General features: G+C 36.7%; 1 protein-coding gene across 1 annotated transcript in view; it reads right to left on the bottom strand.

Annotated features, from left to right (window-relative positions):
- The window catches only part of LOC144644923 (uncharacterized), a 141,034-nt gene that overhangs the window by 66,643 nt on the left and 59,348 nt on the right, over positions 1-15,043 (bottom strand). The window lies entirely within an intron of this gene.

Here is a 15,043-nt window from a genome sequence, read left to right as displayed (position 1 = left end):
AAGTGAGACTGCCTTATTCTCCCTCTTACTATCTTCTAGAAATAAGATGTAAAATTAGGAGTCAAGAGAGAAGAAAATGTTGTCAAATGAGTAGTAAATATCTGCGCATCTGTTAACACTTTTTTTCTATTTATAGTGAAAACACAGAGTTCCCCACGATAACGTATAGGAAGTAGCATGTTTGGGAAGAAGGTCCAGGGACGAGAGCTCTCTTAGTGTGGATTAGCCAAAGTGGGAAGAAGCAATTTACCGCTAAAAAAGATGTAGTTTTGAGCTGTTAAAATAGAATCTTGGGGAAATTACACTTGGTTGTTCATGTTCTTAACGTCCTCTTCAGTCTTCCCAACAACTGCCATTGTTGAAAAGTGCAGTTATAAAAAATTAATGATAGATAAGATAATAAATTAAATTAGCCGTGATAAAAATCAAGAAGAGTTTTCTTTCTAACCTTTTTAGGAATATTTTGACTGTCTTTTTATATTACCCTCTAAAACGCAATTTTTTGCATCCGAAGAATGAAAAAAAAGAATACGTCTGTTTATTTCTTCACTTCGATAGGCGTCGCATTCGGTAAATATTTTCCTGAAGGCAATATATATGATAATAATACCAAACGCATTTTACAACCTATGGAAACCTCAATGCTTTTTACTTAACAAATAAAAAAGCCTTGGCCGTGCTTTGTTCTGTTATAAAACACGCAAGGAAGTGACGAGAGCACGAAAGAGGTGTAGGGTGAAACACGATCCGCAGGCGAGTGTTTCTCCCTACTTCTTGAGTGCTATCGTCACTTCCTTGAGTGCTTTATAACAGAACAAAGCACGGCCAAGGCTTTTTTATTTGTTTTATAATAAAGTTTTACTTAAAACTTTAGAGAAATTGTATTTGAACAAGATTTAATCTCAGGATGCGCGCGCGGAATGGCGTGACGGATCGTGCGCGACGGCGTCAAAAGTATTTTGATCTACAAATTGTTTTTTTTTTTCAAAAACGCGTCTGAATTTTTGAAATAAAAGCACTTTGAGCACTACTTGAGGTCTTATCATTAATTTTTGATAGAGCTGAACCACTCTAACCTTGAAAACTCTCCTCGGTTTGCTAAAACAGCAAGATTTGAAAAGATCCACAAGCTGCAGGCGCGAGCAAACGAGAAAAAATGGCGAGAGCACTCGTAAGCAGCGTGCTTTATACTCTCATAAAGCACGCTGTTTAAACCAATCAGAACGCTCGTTAGATTGTCACTTTATTATAAAATAAGTTATTAACCTAATCAACTATAGACACTGTTAGAAAGAAAAGATTTTAGTCTCAATTTAAAAGAGTCAACTGTGGAACACTGTTTGACTATATAAATGGGCAAGACATTCCCAGAGCTTTGGTGCAATGACTGAAAACACAAGAGTGTTCATGAGTACCTTCTGGGTACAAAGTCGTGGCAAACTTTCGCCAAAGTGTTGAAGCAATTTTTTTCTTTCTTCCTTTTTTTTGGATCTATTTAACTGAGTGAACTAAACTGATGTGTGGAAAGTTTAAAATGAAAATCTTTATTTGTCAGTTTTCCAATTTTGATTCTTGTTTTATAATTTATTTTCCAAGTTCAGTGGCTCATAGCCACTAGCTTTGATTATTTAAAAAAGAGCAAAACTACAATACAATGAGGTCATATCCAACGCGCTAATGGGAAAATGTTAAATAAACCTCTCTAAACACCCTGATGTTAAGCACTCTCGCCTCGTTTTCCCCTTCATTTGCATAATCATAACGTCCTCTCGCGCGGGTGTTCTGAGGAATAAAGACGGTCTGTTCGCAGTCTGATTATGGCTTGGTAAAGTCTGCGTTCGATCCTTATAGCCGGGATCAAGGGAGTAGAAGTATTTCTATTCCTCCACTGGATGGGATGCTAGTCAATCACAAAGTTACCCACAGATTGATATCAAAAACAGCAGTAGTGAGGGAAGGACCGAATTAACCTTTTATTTGTGGAATTAATTATTTTTTGTGGAATTAATTAAGTGGGTGACGTCAAAGGCGCGTAAGTGACGTCATCAAAAATGGGGCGTAATCTAAAAATAGAAAAATTACATCATTGGGCGTAATCTAAAAATAGAAAAATTACATCATTGGGGTATAATCTAAAAATAGAATAGTAACGTCACAATACCCCAGGGGTAAACGTCATAAAAATGATTAGATCATAATTTAAAAATAGAATAGGGACAGTATTGCCTTCATCTTGTTTATTGTCGCAAAATAAATAATATTTTGATATACGTTAAAGAATCTACATTCAGAAGTCTTTTCAGAGGTAAAATTATCGGTAATTTAAGATTTACGGAGCAGCCGACCGAAAAGTCATGGGAGCGATTATTTCTCGTTTCCACTCTAACTCGGGTAATAGTTCGAATATAATGTATGCAGGTTGGCGCAATGTTTTGCTGTGAAAGACCAAAGTGGCATTTTCATAGTCCCCGCATATTTGGATCATCTCTGGTAAGTTTTTGCTTCTAGTCCAAACTAGAATTAAATAACTTCGTGAACCTCAATCAACTAACGCCAAGATTTATCACACGCGAATTCGCATCAACCTGAACTAGTAATTAGTTTACGAAATCAACATTTCACTGGCACTTTTTTGTTTAACGAAATTACCTTTGTAAAGTTCAGTGATGTCATATAGTTTAATTTTCTACTTCATGGCGGTAGCGGTTTTCAGCATTTCAAAGTACAGGCATAAGTACCGATTCATTTCGGTCAAAGTTTTTAGCTTTGTAATTATTCAAGTTGTCTTGTCGCATACATTTAGTACTGCTAACATACCGGTAATTGTTTTTAAAACAATGGTAAAGACTCGATGTGCTCTAGTGAACAAAGCATAACCAATCGAAAAGTTAAAACAATAGAGTGAACTCGCTTCAGTGACCTCGGATATAAACACGAGTTTTCGGTTAATAATAAAACACTAAACGCACAGATTGTAATTCAAGCAAACTTTTATTTCGATCGTTCAACATTACAATGATTTAATTTAATAATCCTCTTCTTGTCCTTCGAAAGATTTGTAAGGCGAGTTTTTATGTATTCGCCGGGAGCGTCTGGAAGGCCTTTTCGGTTCATCATCCCAGTAATTTACGAATCGGATTTGAGGTCGTTTCCGCTTTTTAGGCGGAGATAATGATTCCACCGTGGGAGGAGGGGTCAAGATCGATGGAGGAGGGGAGGGAGGTAAGGGAGTAGAAGTTGCCATGGAAGTAATTACTTGTTGGTTTGGCGTTTGAACAGGAGCTGCTGGTATTGTTACCGGTGATTCTTGAAGGGGGGTTGGCACTGTTGGTAAGTTGCCTGCGGTAGATATTTGTTTCTGCTCTTGGGTTGCTTCTGGTATAGAATTGAGCTGGTGTTTGTATGTCAAAAACCTGTTTTGCAGCTGCATGTATTGCCTTGCTTTTTCGTCTTCTGCAAGGTCTCTACGAGAGAGAATGCCATCCATATTGTTCTGCAAGCGTTGCATTTCCGAAATTACCGGAGGAGTCATCAGGTTTTGCTGCTTAAGATATTGCACTAGTTTTTTAGAAACGTTGCCTTCTACTTCGCCTTTGTCGAATCGTTCTTCACCAGGTAATACATTTGTTCGCAATCTGCAACTTTCCTGAGTGGTTGGTTTAAGATCAACAAACAGATAACCAAATGGTCTCTGTACCGCGTCTTCGTACTGTTTCATAAACCAAGCAGTTTGTCCTGGATACATTTGTTTTGCTAGTGTCAAAATCTGCAGTTTGTCGCGGGGGTTTTTGAAAAGTACCAAGTAATGGCTGTTTAAGCTGATGCTTCGAGTGCCTTTTCCTTGATGGAACAGGTTTTGCACAATGTAAATGACACTCAAGTTGCGATGATGAGATCCTTTAGTAAACAGGTTCACCACTCGGTTATCACTTCCGGCTTCGATCATTTGGTCGTCGATGACAATCAAGTTTCGTATATTAACATCAAAGTAGGAATCTTGTTCTAAGGTCTCAGGGATACCCTTGCTAAATTCAATTCCAGGTATCGTCATCAATAACTCGCTATAAGCGGGCTGCCATTGGGAATAGCACCAAACAATCCTCTCAGGGGGTAGGTGAATTGTCTCGTGAGCCTGTTGCAACAAAGATTTAACCCAGAGCGTCTTGCCCGAACCTGTCATTCCCGCCACCATACAGGTAAACGGATGCCCCAAGTGAAACCGCTGACACTTTTCTCGAGAAATCGACATAGCTTGAAATGGAGAAAACCCGGAAGTACTATGTTTACTGCTCATGTGTCTTTGCATGCTATCTTATCTTGAAAAATCCTTTTGACATATAGGACAGGACCAACTCATGTCAACTCCCTCACAACTTTACGAGAACTAAATTTCTGTGCAATGTTTCACAATTATATTGTTTCTCTCCACCACCACCACCACCACCACCACAATTCTATTGTTTAACTCCACCACCACCACAATTCTATTGTTTAACTCCACCACCACCACCACCACCACCACCACCACAATTCTATTGTTTAACTCCACCACCACCACCACCACCACCACAATTTTATTGTTTAACTCCACCACCACCACCACCACCACAATTCTATTGTTTAACTCCACCACCACCACCACCACCACAATTCTATTGTTTAACTCCACCACCACCACCACCACAATTCTATTGTTTAACTCCACCACCACCACCACCACCACAATTCTATTGTTTAACTCCACCACCACCACAATTCTATTGTTTAACTCCACCACCACCACAACCACCACCACAATTCTATTGTTTAACTCCACCACCACCACCACCACCACCACAATTCTATTGTTTATCTCCACCACCACCACCACCGCCACCACAATTCTATTGTTTAACTCCACCACCACCACAATTCTATTGTTTAACTCCACCACCACCACAATTCTATTGTTTAACTCCACCACCACCACAACCACCACCACAATTCTATTGTTTAACTCCACCACCACCACCACCACCACCACAATTTTATTGTTTAACTCCACCACCACCACCACCACCACAATTCTATTGTTTAACTCCACCACCACCACCACCACCACAATTCTATTGTTTAACTCCACCACCACCACCACCACAATTCTATTGTTTAACTCCACCACCACCACAATTCTATTGTTTAACTCCACCACCACCACAATTCTATTGTTTAACTCCACCACCACCACATTTCTATTGTTTAACTCCACCACCACCACTATTAATTATAAAGAAAAACCTTACTACCGTTAGTTCATTCTATAATCATGACTCGTGTAGTAAAGAACAATCGAGGTTTCCTTCAACTTTTAGCTGACTGTCCTTCTCATCAACGCCAGTTTCTTCTTAAGACAGCCACTCCACAACAGATGCACGCATTAGTGCAACTTATTTATAACGTTCTCAAGGAAAACATACCAATCTCTGAAGAAGATAAGCGTAAAGTGATACCCTACAAGGATGCTCTAGTCAACCTCGTTGAACCAAATGTTCCCTTCAAGACAAAGAAACGAATTCTTGTACAAGAGGGTGGAGGCTTTATTCAAGAATTATTGACCCCTGTTATAAGTAGTTTGGGACTTCTTATGTTATAAGAGCATAGCTGCATCCTTAAAATTGATCATTTATATCTTGCTTTTAACGAGTGCTGGTCAATATGAAGAGAAAGATAACCTGGGACGACGAAGAGGAGGAAAGCGGACAAGAAGATAGCACAACCTCTGATGACGAGAGCGATGACGAGGAACCCCGGATAAAAGATGTTTTAAATAATCTTTTCCAAGCTGTGTCTAGAAAGTATGCTTCTGAACTGCTGCATAGCATGGCCACCTCCAAAGATATCTTGTTTTGGACACCACGCGGACAATTACTCCGAAATCAACGCATAATACCAGTAACAAACATTTCAGAACTGGTCGAGTATGTGCTACTTCCACATAACGATGATGTAGCCAAACCCCGCGCACTCAATACCTTTTCAAAGGGACTGGCGGAGCTGGGAGTTAATAAGCGTTTGATAAAGAATAAGAAAGTTCTAAGCGATATATTACAAAAAGAACAAGCCTATCGTGATATAGAGGAAGAGGAGGATGACAATAACTCAACTGGCAGTAGTGAAGAGGAGGGAACAGCTTCTGAGGAGGGTAGTGCAGATGAGGAATCTCAAGGGAGCGACAGCGACAGTGATAAAGAAGCCGAGAATAGCGATTTCGAAAATGTAATTCAGACAAAAGCTAGTTCTCCATGTGAACACTGCGAGGGTTCCAATGTATATGATACTGCGATCATGAAATGCCCGAAGTGCTTTGGGAAGATAACCATAAAATTTGTCCTATATGTGAGCACGAAATCCCTCTTGATCGAAAGCACGGAAAGGATACTTTGCGTCGATGTTACGATTGCGGAACTATAACACACAAGAACGTGAAGACATCAAAATCCACATTTTATCCCACAAGCAATGAGGAGGACGAAGACGATTAAATTAAATCATTGTAATGCCATGTTGAACGATCGAAATGAAAGTTTGCTTGAATTACAATCTGTGCGTTTAGTGTTTTATTATTAACCGAAAACTCGTGTTTATATCCGAGGTCACTGAAGCGAGTTCACTCTATTGTTTTAACTTTTCGATTGGTTATGCTTTGTTCACTAGAGCACATCGAGTCTTTACCATTGTTTTAAAAACAATTACCGGTATGTTAGCAGTACTAAATGTATGCGACAAGACAACTTGAATAATTACAAAGCTAAAAACTTTGACCGAAATGAATCGGTACTTATGCCTGTACTTTGAAATGCTGAAAACCGCTACCGCCATGAAGTAGAAAATTAAACTATATGACATCACTGAACTTTACAAAGGTAATTTCGTTAAACAAAAAAGTGCCAGTGAAATGTTGATTTCGTAAACTAATTACTAGTTCAGGTTGATGCGAATTCGCGTGTGATAAATCTTGGCGTTAGTTGATTGAGGTTCACGAAGTTATTTAATTCTAGTTTGGACTAGAAGCAAAAACTTACCAGAGATGATCCAAATATGCGGGGACTATGAAAATGCCACTTTGGTCTTTCACAGCAAAACATTGCGCCAACCTGCATACATTATATTCGAACTATTACCCGAGTTAGAGTGGAAACGAGAAATAATCGCTCCCATGACTTTTCGGTCGGCTGCTCCGTAAATCTTAAATTACCGATAATTTTACCTCTGAAAAGACTTCTGAATGTAGATTCTTTAACGTATATCAAAATATTATTTATTTTGCGACAATAAACAAGATGAAGGCAATACTGTCCCTATTCTATTTTTAAATTATGATCTCGGTCCTTCCCTCACTACTAACAGCAATGCTCTAAAATAAAGTGAAAATGAACTGGGTATGTTTATTGGGGGGGGGGGGGGGAGTAGCAATTTTCTCACCCGCTTAATGCTACAGGAACTGGGTTAGGTATGGGCCGCATGGCTTGAGGCCTCCTCCTTTGTCCGGGAAAGGGAACAAAAAGGGGCATTGAGCTCTCTTACTGCGCTCTTCACTCGCTCTTTACATATGTTTACTATTAGGACAGAGATTACACTTTTTATTGTTATTTGTTTTTACATTTTCTGCATGTGATTATTATCTCGACAAAGAGGGTCTCAATGGGGTTAACCGTAAGCCGTAAAACGGCCAAAAATTTAGCCGTTAGGCGTAAAAATTGGAAAAATTTAACCGTTAGCCGTAAAATATGTTAACCGTAAAAATCGCTCAGTAATTTTTAATAATACAGACTAGATCACTTCATCGTCCCAAAATGGCCTTGAGACCTAAAATACATTTTTCAATAATGGAAATTCATTTTTAACTTTTCAAAACAATGGAAATTAATTTTTAACTTCTGTTAACCGTAATGGAAATAAATTAGCCGTTAGCCGTAAAAGAGCCAAAAATTTTACCGTTAACCGTAAAAGCCACCACCCCATTGAGACCCTCAAAAAAGCAAGGGTTAAGATCTACTAATGCTTGCTTTCCCAGCAATAAACAGTTTTGTTAATATTTCTTTCCCCCTTAACAATTTATTTTACTGTGAAAAGCATGTCATGAGAATGAATAAGCTCGTCACCACACGAACAATCGTCAAAAAATGTTATAAACAGCGAGGTGAGTTTCGTTGTTTACTTGTTAAAGAATACCCAAAATATAAAAAATTCTGATCACCATGCGCTGTCATAAAAGCGGGTAAATTAATTTACGCTTTTTTAATTTCCCACAAATCGATCCTTGGAAGAAACACATTTATATCCATCTCATTGTTGTCTTGTTTAAGACAAACCTCAAAGCTAAATCTTTCGCTTTCGTGCCGATAATCAATTTATTTCAATCTAAAATTAAATCGTATTTCGGCTATTACGCTCAACAAATTTAAGAAATTTTTGTCTGCTCGACTTAAATTCAATTTTTTAGCATTCTGTTAACTTCACGTGTAGCTAATAAGATAAAAAACGGATATAGTATCTTGTTTTCACCAGTCAAGATGATGTGGTATTCGCCCAGCTACCACCAGTAAAGTGGAGCGACTTATCGCATGTTAGTAAAAAAAGCCGTCCAGAAAATAGTCGCTAAAATTATTTCATTTCTCCAATAATCCCTTTTAGATGTCTACATATTTAACCACACTTGCTTGTACAAGAAGTCAGAATATATTTGCTTTTGTAGGCCTTTGGTATTGTTTTATTTTCATACGTCTTTAATTACCAGGTAAAATACTTTCTGGATTTAACAATTGAAAATAACTTCCTTCCTCTCAGAAAAGGTTTGTTTTTGGTAATCCTTTACCCCCATTGAAAAAAGTCCAAAACCCTGCCTTGTGCTGGGTAAAACTGTAAAATTGCTGTATGCAAATTCTCCCCGTCTCAAGAAAGAACAAGGCAACCGAGACAAGGTATCCACTCATTTTACAAATTTGAAGCAAGTATCTTTTGGGCGGAAAACGTTTTTCTCGACATTTTCACATTGAAAGAAAGTAAGATTTTGCAGGTATGGGGAAAACCACGAGTGAAAATGATTCATCAGATAGATTCTAGAAAAAGCAATTAGCCAAAATAATTTGCAGCACAATTTTTCTTCATTTTGCCTCTGGCGAGCGGCATAATTAAAAGTCAGGAAAACACAAGTGTCGTTAATTTTATCGCACAAAATTTTCGGATGTCAATTTACTATATGGCATCTGTTAGGAAAATTCAAGCACTCCCTGTGGATCGTAGAATACTTCTATTATTCCGAAGAAGTAAGTTTAATCTTATTGTGATACTTCAGCGCGAAGAGGCCTCCAAGGAAACTTTTTCAGCGCTTGCTTAAATTGTCAATTATCGTCGGCTCCTTTGGAAAAAATAAGAAATTACAGATGTAAAGAATAAAGAGCAATAACATGGACCGATCTCTTAAAATACATCAACTTAAATGTTCAGCTGAATTTTCCCGATAAAATTTTACAGAATCTGCTAACAGTTGACTTCACCAATAATAGGAAATTACCGATAAGAGTGAAGAGCAATGATGACGGATCGCTTAACATACATCAACTAATACGTTCAGTTGAATTTTCTTGATGCTTCAAAAGTCGCGAAAAAAAATAAAAAATAAAAAAGAAATACCGAAGTAAACAAGGGTTAGGACCTTCTAAAGCTTTCTTTCACAGCACTGAACCGTTTTGTTAATTTATCTTTCCCACTTTACAACTTATTTTACTGAGCAAGGTCATGAGAATGAATAAGTTCGTCACGTCACGAAGAATCGTCAAAATAATCGTCAAAAATGTCAGTGTTTTGTTGTTTATTTTGTTAAAGAATGGTTAAAGTGTCTACCATAAATAGTTAAAAAAAATCTGATCACCGTGCGCTGCATTAAGGGCGGGTAAATTAATTCACGCTATTCCTAAAATCCGACAAATAAAGCCTTGGCAAGTAATACATATCTATTCATCTCTTCGTTGTCTTATTAAGGATAAACCTCAAAGCTAAATCTTTTGCTTTCGTGCTGATAATCAATTTATTTCAATCTAAAATTTAATCGTATTTCGGCTATTACGCTCAATAAATTAAAGAACTTTTTGTCTGCTCGACTGAAATTTAATTTTTTTTAACATGCTGTTAACTTCACGTGTAGCTAATAAGATAAATAACGGGTATAGTATCTCGTTTCACCAGTCAAGATGATAGGGTATTCGCGCAGTTACCACTTATTGCATGTTAGTAAAAAAACGCGTAGAGAAAATAGTCGCTAAAATTATTTCATTTCTTCAATACTCCCTTTAAGATGTTTGCATATTAAATCACACTTGTTTGTTCAGTAAATCGGAATATATTTGTTTTCTTATGTAGCCGTTTGATATTGTTTTATTTTCATAGTTATTTAATTATCAGGTAAACAACTTTCTTCTTTTCAGAAAGGGTTGGTTTTCGGAAATCCTTTACCCCCATTGAATAAAAGTTCAAAACCCCGCCGTGTGCTGGGTAAAACTGTAAAATTGCTGTATGCAAATTCTCCCCGTCTCAAGAAAGAACAAGGCAACCGAGACGTTGTATCCACTCATTTTACATATTTGAAGCAAGTATCTTTTGGGCGGAAAACGTTTTTCTCGACATTTTCACATTGAAAGAAAGTAAGATTTTACAGGTATGGGGAAAAACACATGTGAAATTGATTTATCAGATAGATTCTAGAAAAAGCAATTAGCCAAAATAATTTGCAGCACAATTTTTCCTCATTTTGCCTCTGGCGAGCGGCATGCAGGAAAACACAAGTGTCGTTAATTTTATCGCACAAAATTTTCGGATGTCAATTTACTATATGGCATCTGTTAGGAAAATTCAAGCACTCCCTGTGGATCGTAGAATACTTCTATTATTCCGAAGAAGTAAGTTTAATCTTATTGTGATACTTCAGCGCGAAGAGGCCTCCAAGGAAACTATTTCAGCGCTTGCTTAAATTGTCAATTATCGTCGGCTCCTTTGGAAAAAATAAGAAATTACAGATGTAAAGAATAAAGAGCAATAACATGGACCGATCTCTTAAAATACATCAACTTAAATGTTCAGCTGAATTTTCCCGATAAAATTTTACAGAATCTGCTAACAGTTGACTTCACCAATAATAGGAAATTACCGATAAGAGTGAAGAGCAATGATGACGGATCGCTTAACATACATCAACTAATACGTTCAGTTGAATTTTCTTGATGCTTCAAAAGTCGCGAAAAAAAAAATAAAAAATAAATACCGAAGTAAACAAGGGTTAAGATCTGCTAATGCTTTCTTTCCCAGCACTGAACCGTTTTGTTAATTTTTCTTTCCTACTTTAACACTTTTTTAACTGAGCAAGGTCATGAGAATGAATAAGCTCGTCACGTCACGAAGAATCGTCAAAATAATCGTCAAAAATGTCAGTGTTTTGTTGTTTATTTTGTTAAAGAATGGTTAAAGTGTCTACCATAAATAGTTAAAAAAAATCTGATCACCGTGCGCTGCATTAAGGGCGGGTAAATTAATTCACGCTATTCCTAAAATCCGACAAATAAAGCCTTGGCAAGTAATACATATCTATTCATCTCTTCGTTGTCTTATTAAGGATAAACCTCAAAGCTAAATCTTTTGCTTTCGTGCTGATAATCAATTTATTTCAATCTAAAATTTAATCGTATTTCAGCTATTACGCTCAATAAATTAAAGAACTTTTTGTCTTCTCGACTGAAATTTAATTTTTTTTAACATGCTGTTAACTTCACGTGTAGCTAATAAGATAAATAACGGGTATAGTATCTCGTTTCACCAGTCAAGATGATAGGGTATTCGCGCAGTTACCACTTATTGCATGTTAGTAAAAAAACGCGTAGAGAAAATAGTCGCTAAAATTATTTCATTTCTTCAATACTCCCTTTAAGATGTTTGCATATTAAATCACACTTGTTTGTTCAGTAAATCGGAATATATTTGTTTTCTTATGTAGCCGTTTGATATTGTTTTATTTTCATAGTTATTTAATTATCAGGTAAACAACTTTCTTCTTTTTAGAAAGGGTTGGTTTTCGGAAATCCTTTACCCCCATTGAATAAAAGTTCAAAACCCCGCCGTGTGCTGGGTAAAACTGTAAAATTGCTGTATGCAAATTCTCCCCGTCTCAAGAAAGAACAAGGCAACCGAGACTAGGTATCCACTCATTTTACAAATTTGAAGCAAGTATCTTTTGGGCGGAAAACGTTTTTCTCGACATTTTCACATTGAAAGAAAGTAAGATTTTGCAGGTATGGGGAAAACCACGAGTGAAAATGATTCATCAGATAGATTCTAGAAAAAGCAATTAGCCAAAATAATTTGCAGCACAATTTTTCTTCATTTTGCCTCTGGCGAGCGGCATAATTAAAAGTCAGGAAAACACAAGTGTCGTTAATTTTATCGCACAAAATTTTCGGATGTCAATTTACTATATGGCATCTGTTAGGAAAATTCAAGCACTCCCTGTGGATCGTAGAATACTTCTATTATTCCGAAGAAGTAAGTTTAATCTTATTGTGATACTTCAGCGCGAAGAGGCCTCCAAGGAAACTTTTTCAGCGCTTGCTTAAATTGTCAATTATCGTCGGCTCCTTTGGAAAAAATAAGAAATTACAGATGTAAAGAATAAAGAGCAATAACATGGACCGATCTCTTAAAATACATCAACTTAAATGTTCAGCTGAATTTTCCCGATAAAATTTTACAGAATCTGCTAACAGTTGACTTCACCAATAATAGGAAATTACCGATAAGAGTGAAGAGCAATGATGACGGATCGCTTAACATACATCAACTAATACGTTCAGTTGAATTTTCTTGATGCTTCAAAAGTCGCGAAAAAAAATAAAAAATAAAAAATAAATACCGAAGTAAACAAGGGTTAGGACCTTCTAAAGCTTTCTTTCACAGCACTGAACCGTTTTGTTAATTTTTCTTTCCCACTTTACAACTTATTTTACTGAGCAAGATCATGAGAATGAATAAGCTCGTCACGTCACGAAGAATCGTCAAAATAATCGTCAAAAATGTCAGTGTTTTGTTGTTTATTTTGTTAAAGAATGGTTAAAGTGTCTACCATAAATAGTTAAAAAAAATCTGATCACCGTGCGCTGCATTAAGGGCGGGAAAATTAATTCACGCTATTCCTAAAATCCGACAAATAAAGCCTTGGCAAGTAATACATATCTATTCATCTCTTCGTTGTCTTATTAAGGATAAACCTCAAAGCTAAATCTTTTGCTTTCGTGCTGATAATCAATTTATTTCAATCTAAAATTTAATCGTATTTCGGCTATTACGCTCAATAAATTAAAGAACTTTTTGTCTGCTCGACTGAAATTTAATTTTTTTTAACATGCTGTTAACTTCACGTGTAGCTAATAAGATAAATAACGGGTATAGTGGCTGCGGTCACATCTACGACGTAACTTAAGTTTAACTATAGTTAGTCTCAAGTTACGTGACGTCATACCTAACTATAGTTAGTGCTTCTGTCGTCTTTGCGGTCACACCAATGCAGTTAACTATAGTTAGTTCTGATTAGGTTGTGAATAATTTGGTATTTAAATTAGTTCATGACAGCCCTTGTTGATGATCTGTGTCCAGTTGTTCCTCTATTTTTTCTATTTTTGCACGGCATTTCGGCGTTGAAGAAAATAAAATGAAGTAAGGATGCTAGAAACCGAAGAATTCAAGCTTTATTTTTGCTGACATTGACGATATGTAATTTCGTGGCATGTTGTTTTTCTTGTTTTCCTTCCCTTGACGCTTTGTTTTGCATATTTATGTTCATCTCGCACGTGCGAAAAGAATTGTCACATTCTGATTGGCTTTTCGTTTGTAAACTTAAGACTAACCCATGAACCTTGCTTGGGTATAACTATAGTTAGTGTGTATTGTTTTGGATCAGCGAGGCGTAAATTTTCTAACTATAGTTAGGGCGAACAGAGAAGCGGTCACATTACCGAAATAGCTAACTATAGTTAACGCCGTCCTAACTATAGTTAGCAGTCTAGATGTGACCGCAGCCAGTATCTCGTTTCACCAGTCAAGATGATAGGGTATTCGCGCAGTTACCACTTATTGCATGTTAGTAAAAAAACGCGTAGAGAAAATAGTCGCTAAAATTATTTCATTTCTTCAATTCTCCCTTTAAGATGTTTACATATTAAATCACACTTGTTTGTTCAATAAATCGGAATATATTTGTTTTCTTATGTAGCCGTTTGATATTGTTTTATTTTCATAGTTATTTAATTATCAGGTAAACAACTTTCTTCTTTTTAGAAAGGGTTGGTTTTCGGAAATCCTTTACCCCCATTGAATAAAAGTTCAAAACCCCGCCGTGTGCTGGGTAAAACTGTAAAATTGCAGTATGCAAATTCTCCCCGTCTCAAGAAAGAACAAGGCAACCGAGACTAGGTATCCACTCATTTTACAAATTTGAAGCAAGTATCTTTTGGGCGGAAAACGTTTTTCTCGACATTTTCACATTGAAAGAAAGTAAGATTTTGCAGGTATGGGGAAAACCACGTGTGAAATTGATTCATCAGATAGATTCTAGAAAAAGCAATTAGCCAAAATAATTTGCAGCACATTTATTTTTCTCATTTTGCCTCTGGCGAGCGGCATAATTAAAAGTCAGAAAAACACAGGTGCCGCTAATTTTTATCAGTCGTACAATATTCACGGATAAACATTTACATTGTGGCCTTTGTTAAAAACATTTAAGCCCTATACCTGTGGATCTTACTATCCTTTTACTTTTCTGTACTCAACTCAAATTCAATAGGCCTTAATAGGCAAAGCGGGTAGAAATTACAGTGTTTGCATGGGAATCCAACGGCAAATATCTTTTACAAAAATTGAATTCAGGACAACTTATCGATTGTTAAGTTAAGATACTAGACAAAAGCTTTTATTCACCGATTTTGAAGGATGTAGCTGGGCTAGAAAGCGTTCATTTGCGTTTTTC

The sequence above is a fragment of the Oculina patagonica genome, chromosome 1 (assembly GCF_052425735.1).
Source record: "Oculina patagonica isolate OP01 chromosome 1, crgOcupat, whole genome shotgun sequence".
Lineage (NCBI taxonomy): Eukaryota > Metazoa > Cnidaria > Anthozoa > Scleractinia > Oculinidae > Oculina > Oculina patagonica.
Note: the sequence above shows the minus strand (reverse complement) of the source record. Positions and strands in the feature narration are given on the sequence as shown.